A 13,350-nucleotide genomic window follows, 5' to 3' on the forward strand; every position below is an offset into this window, starting at 1 on the left:
CCCGGTATCGGGGCTCCGGGCCTCCCGGGCCGCGCAGGGGCCGGGACACCGGCCCAGCGGGCACCGGGGAGAGCGGAGATGGAGGACTTTGGGCTGAGAGAACGCTGACGGAACAGACCGAGGCCTGCCCGGATAAAGAGCCGAGCCGGTGACCGTATACGTTGTAAGTTGGTTTGGGGTCGTTCCTAACAGGGTTGTACTTGTCCCCGCTGAATCTCGCTCTGGTTCTCCCCGGGGGCGCTCCTTCAGCTTCTCGGTGGCTTCGGGATTCGCGCCTCGGCCCGCAAAATGGTTGGCCGAGAGCTTGGCCCCTCCTTGGTTTGTGTCTTTTTGCAAATGTAATAAATATATTCCATTTCATCCTTCGGATCGTTAATTAAAAGAACAAAGAGACCTGTAGCCAGGGCAGATGCCGCCTGGTATTTTTTTTTTAATAATACTAATCACAGAATGGTAGGGGTTGGAAGGGACCTCTGGAGATCATCTAGTCCAACCCCCCTGCCACAGCAGGGTCACCTACAGCAGGTGGCACAGGAACGCGTCCAGGCGGGTTTTGAATGTCTCCAGAGACAGAGACTCCACCACCTCTCTGGGCAGCCTGTGCCAGTGCTCTGCCACCCTCAAAGTAAAGAAGTTCCTCCTCATGTTTAGGTGGAACTTCCTATGCTCAAGTTTGTGCCCATTACCTCTTGTCCTGTCCCCGGGCACCACTGAAAAGAGCCCGGCCCCATCCTCCTGACACCCATCCTTTAAATATTTATAAGCGTTGATAAGATCCCCCCTCAGTCGTCTTTTTTCCAGACTAAAAAGACCCAAGTCCCTCAGCCTTTCTTCATAAGAGAAGTGTTCCAGTCTCCTAATCATCTTGGTTGCCCTTTGCTGTACCCCCTCCAGGAGTTCTCTGTCCTTCTTAAACCGGGGAGCCCAGAACTGAAGCACTGATAATTATTCTGGTTATAGTTTTAGTTTTCCGACCAGTATACACCCACTCCATAGCGGTTTCATCAGAATCACGTTTCTGTTCCTTAATGTCATGTGAGATTTGTTAAAAACCTTAAGGTACTCCTCATCTGCTGCTGTCCCACCTCTGAGGCTTGCAACCACGTTGCGGAAGGAAATTAGATCGGTTTGACATGATTTGCGCTTGACAATTCCATGAATAGTCCTTATTCATCTAAGTGGTATTTCAGAAGTAATTCAGATCTCGGAAGTTCCAGGCCGTTAGTTTTCAAAGATAAAATACAGTGTAGGTAGTGTCCTTTGTTGGTATCTGTTGTAATACATAACGGATCAGAGGATTTTACATCATTCTAAAGCGTTATTAAAATAAACATTTCCTCTTTTCACGTTGAGCAGAATTTTCACCACTATTCTAAATGTCATTTTTTGACTTGTATTATTAAAAGCGCTAATCGAGCATTTTATAAAAAAGCACCATTTTCAAAGGCTTACGCCAGTGCTTAGCTGCAAACAAAAATTACAGCAATAAAAAGAAATGGTTTTGGTATTCCTTTAAGTGATTCTCACTCAACTTCATTTTTGTTGTACCCACATGAGCATGTTTTGCATAGCTAGCACAGACATCTGAAGAGTTTCACAATAATTTACCCTACTGCCAAACCAAAATGCAAAAAAACACCGAAAGCCAATGAGCCAGCTTCATTTTGAAACCGTAATACAGATCTACACCAAGGGCCTTTTTTTCACTGCCTCAGGAAACCATGTTACCCTTTGCCTTGCAAGAAATTTGCATAATTGCCTTTCCTACCTTGAGCAGTTGGAGGCAGTGTTAAAGTGCAAAATACTGTGCATCTCACAGACATGAAATCGGTAATGCAGGATCACTGGTAGGCAGGCAGTTTAGATACCCATCACTTTAAAGTCAATACAAAGAAAAGAAATGGCAAAACAGTTCCACCATATGCTCTCTGTTTCTGAGAATAGCTCACACACCGAGTGGAACAATGCTCACAAATATTTCTGTGGGTTTGGTTTTTTTGTAAAGCTGATGTAGCACAAAATAAAGTTGATTTTTGAAAAGTAAGCTGAAGGAGTTTTCCAAACTGTTACCTAAGAAAGAAACGATTACCAATACTTTTAACAATTTCCTTTACCACTGGTTTGTTAGTAGGAGGGGAGTTAACATGGCAGTAGGTTGTATTGAATGTGAAAATAAAAAGTAGCATTTGGCCATTAGAAAGGGATTAAATTTGCTCAGCAATAAAGCAGTCATTTTCAAAATGCCTTGATTGTTAATAGTGGAATACATTGATTACAGCTTGATTGAGTAGTGTTGCACCATCTCTACTAATTGTGAAGACAGTTTCATGGATTGTGCACTTCACATAATTGCTTTTGGCTTCTTATTTAACATTTGAAAGCATTGGTCTAAGTTGTTTGCCAGACATGTCGTTGCAGTCCACATACAGTGCTAAAACATGTGTCTAGGAAAATGCAACCAAAAATTAACAAAGAATTTACTGCTGGACTTGAATCTTTATGGAAACCATGGGCAATCTCTGCATCTTTCAGAAAATTCCACTCCGGACTTTTCAATAGTTCAACAAAATGAAAAACATAATATTTAATTTTAATGCAAATTGATAACGTTTTCTTTAAGCAAGCGTAAGAAAATGTTTCAAAGACTTTAAATTGCTATTCAGCCTGAACACTCACATGATAAAAATAAAATCGATTTTTGTCTGAAATTAGATTTTCTGGTGTTTAAATGTATTCTTTCTCCGCCCAAAATCAATTAAGGGCATCCACGTATAGCTAGGAGAGATTTGTTGCCAAATGACTCCAAAATTTAAAAAAGAATTAACATTTGAAAAATGACTTGGTAGATGACTAGGTTGATTTGTGTGCAATAGGAAGTAAGCAGCTAAGAAAGCGTATGTTATCAAGACTGTAAACTTTCAAGGCTGATGGAGCCCTGTGTTCCCATTCTCATTCCTGAGTGCCTGCATAGTACCATATTAATAATACAGTAAGTTAAGGACAGGCTGCAAACTCTTGCTCATATGAGCCATCCATTTTGGTCACAATTTAAACTAGAAATTACATTAAAGAAAGGCTAAAGAATTTTTCTTCAAAACTAAGAGGTCATGTTAGCTCCATGACCAGACCTGTGATCTTTGGCCAGAGATGTATACCACAGCATACCAGGGCAAGTGTGTGTGGCATGGGGGTCACCAGTTCGGATTTTTTTCCCTCGCTGGTCAAGCAGCCCTGGCACATTTAAGATAATAAAGGTTAAAATGTTGCTTTTTATCTTTTTTTTTTGTCCACATAGCAATAATTACTTGATTCAGGAATGAAGGAAGTCTAAGATAATTAAGTTTTAGGCCAGTTGTGTGATGGACAATGAGGCTGATGTTGTATGATTAAGAAATACAGATAAATACATTAAATTACGAGATAATCTTCCACATATTGTTATATAGCAAAATAAGATACAGCGCCCTAAAAAAGAACTGTGGAAGCAGTGGCACTTCTGGAGAAGCCAGGAAAACTTTCCCTAGGATTGCCTTTTAAAAGTTAGAGACTCTGCTTCTATCTGAGCCTCAGACTGCTGGAGAGCAAGGAGGACGCCTGGGGTCATCACGTTATCTTTTTTCCATGCTATCTTAAACTGCAGCAGTTGTTCCCAAGCTTTTTTAAAGCTAAGCCTAGCTGGAAAAAAACTGGTAATCCTCTGTGACTTCTTGTGCTCTTACCCAACAACTGCTGGTGCAGGTAGCTTTGCTGCTCTGCCCTTGTTTCTGAGCCATGGACTCATTAGTGTTATCTCTTGGCTCAGCCCATGCACCGAGTCTCAGGATGGCTGCCACCTCCTCCCTTTGGCAGCTTTGCGACCAAGATAGAGCTGCTCTCACGGCTCTTGCCAGACTATCATTCTCCTGTAGGGTTGACAAACTAGATCAGGCTGCAAAATAAACCAAGCCAAAATGCCTACCGGCATGAGTTCTTTGCTTTATCCTTGCTGTGCTCCTCGTGTAAGTTCACACAACTTCCAGGTTGCTTTACTTAATGCTGAGACACGCAATCTGCTCCTGCACAGACCAGCATCAGCTTGGCAGAGCTTGTGCGCATGGGCTTGATGTCATACCTGGCTCCAGCCGTATCAGTAAGGCACTCCTCAAAAACATGTAGTGATAGGACAAGTGGTAATGGCTTCAAACTGGAAGAGGGTAGGTTTAGATTGGATATCAGGAAGAAATTCTTCACTGTGAGGGTGGTGAGGCAGTGGAGCAGGTTGCCCAGGGAAGTTATGGATGCCCCATCCCTAGAGGTGTTCAAGACAAGATTGGATGGGGCTTTGAGCAACCTGGTCTAGTGGGAGGTGTCCCTGCCCATGGCAGGGGGTTGGAACTATATGATCTTTAAGGTTCCTTCCAACCCACACCATTCTATGATTCTATGTCAGTAGGGAATTTCAGGCATGAGAGGAGACTCACGCTGTTGCATCTCTGTCATTCACTAAAATTTCTCTTAGGTCTTTTTCCTGCTAGGTTTAGATACCAAGGCCAACATCACTGCTATTGAGGCAGTTTTGCCTACCAGTTGCAAAGTAAATTTGGTCCAAGGGATTTTAAGAGATTCTGATTTCAAATATCCATACAAAACAAGTGAGGGCTACCTGTGTTTTCATATGGAGTATTACCTTATGTAAGAAACAAACTTTGTTTATTATATGTGGCAATACTTGAAACTGCAACATCTTAACAAGCATAATGAAAACAAGTAAGAAACAGTAATAATGTATTCATTTTTCTTTATCATGTGTATTAATATTTTCAATAAATACAAGACCACAAAAGTAGCTTCATCCTGTGTGAATGCTTTGCCAAACCTTAAACTGAGAAAGAAATTAAATTGTCTCCTTTAGTTCTGTTTTGCTAAATGAGGAAGAAGGTCTGGCAGAATTGAGCCCAATTTAGTTTGTATATTGCTTTTCGTGTGGACTTTTTAATAGGTGCAGTCTTTCATAGTCAGGAAGAGATGAAAACCATATTTAAGTTATTGCTAGAACCTTCTGAAGTTAGTCATCAAGTCCTTCAGGTTAATATTGCTTACTATAGTAACAGTCACATCACAGCGAAGATGCAGCTGATGTTACAGCAATTTTTCCAGCCTTAAGCAAGTGGTGCAGAAAATGAGGAGATTTATTTTATTGAATGTGCCCTTCAGTAACAAAACCATATAATTTTTCTTAGGTACTTGATATATAGATATTCCTTGCATGAATGGAATTAGCAAAAATTATTAACTATTATTAATTAACATTTCCATACTTGAAGAAATGAGAAAAACAAATGTTTTGATTTTTTAAAGTATTCCTAATCTTTGCCATATTATTTTACAAACATTGAAGGAAGACTGGCATTTTCTTTCCTTCTTCTTTCCTTTGTTTTTCTTTTTTTTTTTTCCAGTAATGAAGATAAATTGCAATGATAAGAGTCCCAGGGCCAGAAAGAGAACTATTGTATTAGACATTGTACAAATACAGAATAAAAAGATGGTCACTGTCCTAAAAGCTTCAGTAAATCATTTGACTCCACTGGTCTGTGTCATAATAGCATTCAGTCACAGTTTCAGTTTCTGAAATCCTTTTAATTCTGCTCTTCGTTCATTTTTCTCAGTAATGAGGTTATGCCTTACAGGAAGCATTTTTGTTAACATCAGAACCTTGAGCCTAAATGAGTTCTGTATAGCAAATTAATCTTATTTGACAAACGAGGCTCATTGAGACATTGCATCAACTTTTAGTGGTTTTGGTGTTTAATAATTATTTTTAAAGTCTGGTTCATGTTCCAAACCTGTTCAGTTTTGCTCCGTGGCCATTCAATACTTGTCTCATAATTCCCAGTACACTAGCAGTGCAAGATGTTTCAAAGGGCACTGATGCTCTTTGGGTGCAGGTGGACCACTTACACAGTGATGCCAGCCGCAACCTGCTCCAGAGTGTTTCAGTGTGCAAGGAACCATCTCAGCTGAAAATAAATGTGATCCAAGAACACTTCTTGTGTCTGCGCACCCTGTTTGAAGAGCTATCGTGTAAAACTGTGAGGCACTCCACCGCTGTGAAGCCAGAACAGCTGAATGTTGGAACACAGTCCTCTGGTTAATCCTCAACTGTGAAGGAAAGTAACTCTTTTTCAGGGTTTTACATTAAGCCAGAGGCAGATCCAGGAATGTAATCTGGAGTTCCTGATTTCTAATCTCTTATGCTGAAGTGTTACTGATTTACCCCCCAAGAAAATGACACACAGTGCCTCAGATTTGTAATTATGCTAATGTCCCCTAATGTCAAACAGCAGGCTGCTTTAGGCAGAATAGAGCCAACTGACTTTCCTAGCACAGACAGCGAAGATGGGCGCATTTATAACTTGCCTATTTTCTCCTTTATAGGAAGCTTATACCAAGGAAAGAACAGCCTAAAGCAGAGCAGCTTCGAAGTTTAACTTTTACAAGAAGCTAAGCAAGTTCCTCTCGTTTCAGAGAATTTATCTTTGCTGTCGTTTCCTTGCCAGCTCCCTGGGCACGAAGAGAAGAGGAACAGGGTTCATGGCTCCCAACAACAAAGGAACTGGGTTTCTCATAGAAATTGGTTCAGAGGAAGGCAGTTTTCTAGTGAAATCTTTATGAAAGCTCTTGGCCTATGGATCTTGAAACTAAGGCCTAGAAAACAACTCTGTCACAGAAATAAATGTGATTTACATTCTTCTAATTATTGCCACTAAAGGACTGCATTGTACCTTTTAAAATACTAATCTAATCAAACTTTGATATGAGTAAATATAACGGTGTTACAGGAAATAGAGGGACTATTGATAGAAAACGCCTTTTTTTTTTATACTAAGCAATTGTTGAATTCAGCACTTGACTCATTAGCTCATGCTTATAGATTTACGACGTTGTTAGAGAAAGGAGGTTTGCAAAGCGGGGTGGTGTCGTGCAGCCTGCCTCTTGAGACTGGGCCCATCTTACCTGCTGAACCAGGACCAGAATTTTTTTGTTAGTGAGTTCGCCCTGGCCAAAAGTATTGCAGGAACTGTTAAAAGTAAAGATGAGTTGCAGTGTCCAATATTTCCTGCAATTGATTTAACTTCCTAGTACAGATGTAGCCTAGAAGTTCACCTGAAGGTGAGCTGAGTCATTCTCTAAGCTCGAGTACAGTAGTTAGATCTGTGTTTTCTATAACAGGAGCTACACCACCACATATCTGTGCTGGAATTTATTTGTGGGCACCAAAATGAAGGTTTTTTTAATCTGGACATAGCCCTCACTCAGCCTGTCACTATGAAGATACAATTATTTTTTGTCCTATGGGCAACAGAGCATACAGGGAAAGATTAAATATCTGTAATTGATATTAACATATCCCAAGTTACAGAGTAATTGTTTTACTCAGTTATTCATAAAAATGTAAGCCTCCAGCAGTTCCAAGAATTATCTGTGAAATAAAAAGCTCTTTTAGAAAAAGTTATACCAAATGCCATTTTTCTATTCTGTTAGAACATCAAATATTGAAGATAAAGTGTTTTACTTTCACTCTGTAGCAGCTATTTTGCATCTATTGTAAAAGAAAGAAACTGTGACCCTTTGGCAGCTTAAAAAAAAACAATCAAAGATTATGTGAAAAAAATCTCCTTTTCATCATTGCGGTGCTTCTGAGGTATCAAATAATAAAGAAATAATATCACCCCAAATGAGTTCAAAAACATGCATTAAAAAAATCTGTGCTTTAAGGAACTGTGAAAATTAAATATTAAAGAACAGCTCTTGACACTGGAAGCTCTTTGAAACATGTTAAGCCACACTGGAAGTCATAGCAGGAAGCCACATTATTTCTTGACACATGGTACATTATCTCATTTGATTCCATGAATATTCATTAGAATTTACAATCTTCTATTATTTAGCTCACTGCATTAAACATCTGCTTTCTTCCCCACAAGACCTGAGGGGGAAACAAGATCACCTTCCATTTAAGTTGATTAAAATCATGGAAAGATTATATATATATACACACTATTGTATTAACTGAAACAAACGATCAAATACCAAAGGGTGATGGTAAATGAAAGCCCTACAGTTGCTATTTGTTCTAAGGGGATGAGTTCCCAAACTACATTTTTAAGAAAAGCGCATAGACCAACATTACTGTATCTGTATATGATGCTGTGTTACGGCAAAGTGAGATACCCATTTGCATTATAATGCAATGATCTTACATCGAAGGAAATAAAATGCCAAAATCTGTCAACCCTGCTTGGCTCATGGAGCTCTGGCAATCTTGTTGAACGAGGCCGCAGAAGAGGTTGCTGTGTTCTGGGAACAACAGCTCCAGCAACTGATAAATGACAGACCAAGCATATAATTAGGTCCTCTTCAAACTTACCCAGTTTTATCATGATGCACGGCAAACAGCACTTGGGATGACTTCAGAGGTTTGCTATTCAGAGAATTTCCTAATGACCTATCATTTGTGTGCATACTTTCCTGACTAGCTAAGGATCAGTATGCCTGAGGGGAGAAAAAAAATGATAGGAGCCGTGGCTCAAGGAGAAAGCTTTTGGCCTGAAGCTGTGGTAACAGTTTTATTTTGAAAGTCATCCATGTAAATGCAAAAAAAAAAAAAAAAATGACACGCTGCCTGATTATGCCTGCACACTCAACTAGAGGCAAGGAGTCCTCCAGGTACATAGAGAATAATAAACGACCTTTCATACTGTTTGTGAAAGGAGCAAAAAGAGCCATGTCTCAATCCATGTACATTTTTTAATAATAACATGAGGCTTTATGCCAATACTCTGATAATTTTACATATGGCGTCTATTTAAAACATGGAGAACTCAAGTTCCCACTCCTAGAAGATACTGATGCATTTTTTCTATAGCAATGTCCTCAAATTACCATCAAAATTTCTCACTGAAAATGAAAGAAATGGGATTAACTAACAAAAGCATGCCTCTGTAGTATTAATTGCTATTGCAAAAGTGTTTATGAGGTGAAGAGAGCAGGGATGCAGCAATACCTGGGGAAGAGAATAGATTTCAATTCCTTTACATGACAGGGATAGAGGATGGTGTCCAGCATAACACAAACCAATAATACAGGGGCTGTGGAGCACAGCACAAACACTTGGTGGAGTCACCTTGGGATTGCACCAAACCAACCCTGAACGTAGGACGTGAAGAACGTAGGACCTGTGCTCCACAGTGCCTGCAACAGGGCCCAGTCTAAATACCTCCCCCATTAGGAGGAACCCAGTTTGCAACACCCATCTGGATCAGTCAGGCACGGGTTAGCTCAGTGGCTTGAAGCAAAGCAGAACCACCATCTACCGCACTGCCAGACCGGTGCCAGGCCCTGCGCAGATGCATGGTCAGCAGTTCCATATGGGACGCAAGAAGCTGAGCTTCACAGATCAAAGCTGGCCTGAGCAGGTACACAGAGCTTGCTCAGGGATAGCAAACCGCCTGTACAGCTCCAGGCTCTCATTCAGCACTCTTACTCCTCCCTGTTTCCTCCAGGCCCTGTGACCTTATCTCAGGCTTTTATAGCTTTTTCCCTCACCACTGCTTCAGTTACTGTCCTCCTAGTTGTTTGGAAACAATCCAAGTTGTTTCCATGCACTCCTGCTGTGTAGAACCCAGATCCCAAACTCGGGAAATTGGGGAAGCAAGGTCAAAGACATTTGTATATGCCTCCAGGGATCAGCCTGGATCCGGCAGTGCCATTCCTAAACCAGAGCAGAAAACTGCTGACCGTTGAGGGACTCCAGAAGGAGTCAGTTTGGTGGCTCTATACAACCTCCCTCCGAATTCCAGAATTGAGAATGTTGTGTTGAAACTCAAGATTGGCTCTACACAAGAAAGGTTCAGGACTGTAGTTTATTAGATTAGCTCAATTCTGTGAAAAAAATTATCTTGCTTCTAACCAATATGAGGTATTACAATGAGACCCTATGGTACGTACTGTAGCCAGGCTACTCCCACTGCTCTGTTGATTTCATTGGAGCAGGATAACAGAAGTCCTTTTAACATTAATGTCTGTCAATCATGCAAAGATTTGGTGTGGGAGACACCCAAGCAGGGAAAAAATACAGTAGTTAAATGTCACATGCAAATGAACATGCCTGACACCTGTAGAGAAATAAACTGTGATTAATAGTGTTCTTATTTCCTTTAGGCAATCATGGTAAGTGAGCAGATTGTGTGTCTTTATCTGGCTACCTTTGTTTCCCAATAGAGCCAAATTTCTGCTTCTCACTTAGAAAAGCTGTAATTGTACCTGACACAGCCTTCACACTGAATCTGTTATTTTGTTCAGAAATTTAATTAACTTTTTATTACTCTAATTTAACACATTCCACTATCTGTTTTGTAATTGTATGAAGGACTAAACAAAACACTAATCTATATTTAATAGTGTATTTAATTTTTGCTGCATACTTTGAACACATAAAATCAACTGCTCAAATCACAGGACTGCTCTTCCACAACAGGAATACCAGCCTTCACTGGAAACAATTCTCACGTCCACGGGGACAGTAAATTGGCTCTGCTGGAAGAAGTAGAGGTGTACCAACTCTGAAGCTACAGAACTGGGGCTGAAGAAGTCATGACCTTCCTCAGAGTTAGGACGCAAACCAGAAAGATAAAAATCACAGTGCCATCTCTTCCTTTCAGTCATCTTCCCACAGAAGTTTGCAATGCCTCTTTGGAAGGCTAAACAGATCTGGGGTCTGTTTGCAAGGCAAAGTTGATTATCGTCTTCACCCCACATCTTCTCTTGAAGAGCTATTTCTGGTAGCTTTACACAGGCATTGTGCAGTATTTGTGGTCTTTGAGTGACAGGACTGCTATTCCATCTCATTTCTGCTGCCTGACTACTAAAGAAATTCCTTATGCCCTCTCTCCCCTTTCCTTATTTAAATAGCTCTGGAGGAATGAGGACGATGGCTGGGAGGCAGACATACTCCTGACCTTAATGCCTGCACAGCACTTTGAGTAAGAGAGAAGTTAGTACTAAATACAGTAATCATCATGCGTCTGCTACTTAGACAATAAAATGATTCTAACACCACCACCTAATCCTCTCTACACTCACATCACTGTTCAACGATATTTTCTCTCTTCCAGCAATCAGCATTTCAGCTAGCAATTCTGAGTCTGTAGAAAGAAGAAAGCTTAATTGGGTCTTGAACTAGATTGAGAAACAGGCTATGAACATAAAATTAAAAAAAAAAAAAAAAGAATCACCAAATACAAACAGCCAGATAACTTGGCACAGATAGCACAAGTAGGCTAAGCAGCTCGAAACCAGAAGCAAAATAAGTAAACTGGGAGCAAAAGAAGAGAAAAGGGATCATCATCCAACAGAAAGCAAAGGACTTGACTCAGTTCAGGATGTAAGACTGTAAACATCACTTCAAAACCAAAACACACTATCATCCTGAGCTGTCTCTTGTAGCAGTTTTAACACCTTAAACTAAAGATATGCAATATCTTTTTTTCTTTCGTTGAGGGACTGATCTGTTGTTTCAGCATGGCCAAATTAAAAAAATGTACTTTATGTAAACATTAATCCCAGTTTACAGAGTATTTTGTGGATTTTTCTTTTATCTCGTGGTGGAAATTTGCGATTCGTTACTGCAAATTCCACTTTCCAGGCTATCTCTGATGATGAAAGAGTCTTCTAACAGCAACCTCTACTAACTAGCACAGCAGAGTCCATCAGTTCTGTCTTACCCTTCACAGCAGTAGTGGCATCCACCTGTGATTCTTTACTAAATGTTTCTAAGTGATTCAACTAACTACTCTTTCTTTCCTTATATGTGCCTGATACTTGTCTTTCCTTTTTTTTTATCTCAGTATGTGTGGGAAGAGCGAGTTCCACACTGGACAATGGAGAAAATAAAACATTTAAATCTAATTCTTCCCTTCACACTCTGCAGCCTTTCAGCTACATGCGTCCCACAAGAGGTAGTTTTACCAAGATACAACCCTTACCAGCAACTTATTTTGTATCTTTGCTATCTAAATGCCACCGCAGCTTTGTATAGTTTCTCTTCAAAACAGATGACGCAACCTAGGGGCACTCTGTTGATGTGATACCTGCTTGAAAGACCTTTGATCATGGTTTCAGACACCAGAGACAGAGGAGTAACATCTAAGATGCATCTTGTCCCTTCAAAGTTCCAGTCAACTACTGCCCCTGCCAAATGGTATGCAACACCAAACTTATTACTTAAAAAAATAAAAAGTCCTTAGGGAAGAATTCAAGACCACATGAGAGCATTTTGGTACTGGAAGATCTTTAGGTGTTTCATCCTCTGATAAACAGGAGAAAGCCAAGTACCGCCAAGGCAGAGCTCCCAGCACCCACCCCCCTCTTTACAAGAGGATTCATTCCATTAAACATACATGAAATATGCATGACCATTCACACACAGGGTAAGGAAAAACACGTGTCCACTGAAATTTGTGAGAAATGGTTCATACTGCCATCTGCCCCTCTGAAAGAGAACTGATGTGAAGGTAACCAGAGATTTCCGGTTACCAGTTTCAAAATACCTGCTCTCTGCTCCAGGAACAACAAGCAGAGAGGATACAAGATATATTCTGGGACAGCTGTCAAATCCAAAATATTATATAAAGACCTTAACAGATGAAAATATCAATATATTTTATGCATGGATATATTCTTTAGATGACAGGAGGTTCTTTCCTATACAGAAGCCACAATCAAATCCAATCTCTCTTCTAAAATTTAACCAACAAATTTACTATCTTTTTTGGCATGCAAAGAGAGGTCCTTAACCTAACTATGGCCCAGTAAGATTCAAGAAATGCGACATGCATTACAACAAAATTAATTTGCCTTCCCAAGGAAACTATGACATAATTACACCAAGAATCCATAAACAAACAATGATGTCATACTAGTTTTTCTATACACTGTTTCACAGGCATTTGTGTTGAAACTTGCATGAGTAAACGTTCTCCATCAAATTCTGGTGTAAATAGTGGTAGTGCAACAAAGAACAATAAATATCCTTGTATATTAATATCCCTTTATAATCTGCTTACATAATTTGCTCAGACTGTAGTATAATCCACTTTCCTTAATCAATTTATATCACACATATATATATATGGAAAACGCCTCACTTTAAATGGATTTCTACCTCATTAAACTCTTCTTAATGTGTCTGGGGATACAGCTTTAGAATAAACGAACAGAAGGTATTTTAAATAAAATTAGCCGAGTTTAAATAAAAACAGCTCATACTTAACAATACCCTACAGCTAGCAAAAATTATCTTGTTTATGCACT

At 39.9% G+C, this 13,350-nt stretch overlaps 1 long non-coding RNA gene across 1 annotated transcript; it reads left to right on the top strand.

Annotated features, from left to right (window-relative positions):
* Positions 1 to 7: 7 nt before the first annotated feature.
* LOC134514253 (uncharacterized) lies at positions 8 to 12,679 on the top strand. The gene is made up of 3 exons (XR_010070682.1): positions 8 to 163; positions 6,415 to 9,455; positions 10,517 to 12,679. It is a non-coding gene; the product is annotated as an uncharacterized LOC134514253 (long non-coding RNA).
* Positions 12,680 to 13,350: the final 671 nt, after the last annotated feature.

This window comes from Chroicocephalus ridibundus, chromosome 4 (genome assembly GCF_963924245.1).
Source record: "Chroicocephalus ridibundus chromosome 4, bChrRid1.1, whole genome shotgun sequence".
NCBI lineage: Eukaryota > Metazoa > Chordata > Aves > Charadriiformes > Laridae > Chroicocephalus > Chroicocephalus ridibundus.